This window comes from Eriocheir sinensis, chromosome 3 (genome assembly GCF_024679095.1).
Source record: "Eriocheir sinensis breed Jianghai 21 chromosome 3, ASM2467909v1, whole genome shotgun sequence".
Lineage (NCBI taxonomy): Eukaryota > Metazoa > Arthropoda > Malacostraca > Decapoda > Varunidae > Eriocheir > Eriocheir sinensis.
The window spans coordinates 6,516,933-6,517,300 of record NC_066511.1 but is presented as its reverse complement, the minus strand read 5'-3'; positions in this window follow the sequence as shown (position 1 = coordinate 6,517,300).

Sequence of the window (368 nt, the reverse complement as noted above, 5' to 3'; positions counted from 1 at the left end):
CCAGCCCAGTACAGCAACCCTGAGGTGTCACCAATGCGGGGAGGAAGGCCATCTACGTCCGCGCTGCCCGAAGAATCCCCGCGCCTTCAAAGATGTCGAACCTGATAAACCATCCTATCAGGTAGGCTTTTGCCTTAGCGAGAAAAGTGTCCCGAAGTTTTCTGTTTCGGGCACTGTTAACGGGTCTTGGAGCTCCAACATCATCAGGGATACTGGCTGTTTCTGTGTGATCGTCTCTGAAGACTTACTACCTGATGTAGATGTTGAGAGTTGTCCAAAGGTCTCCCTTGCTGACTACCTAGGACGAGTGGACAAGTTTTCCGTGGTGAGGTGCCACTTAAGCTGTCTCTACTTCACCGGTTGGACTG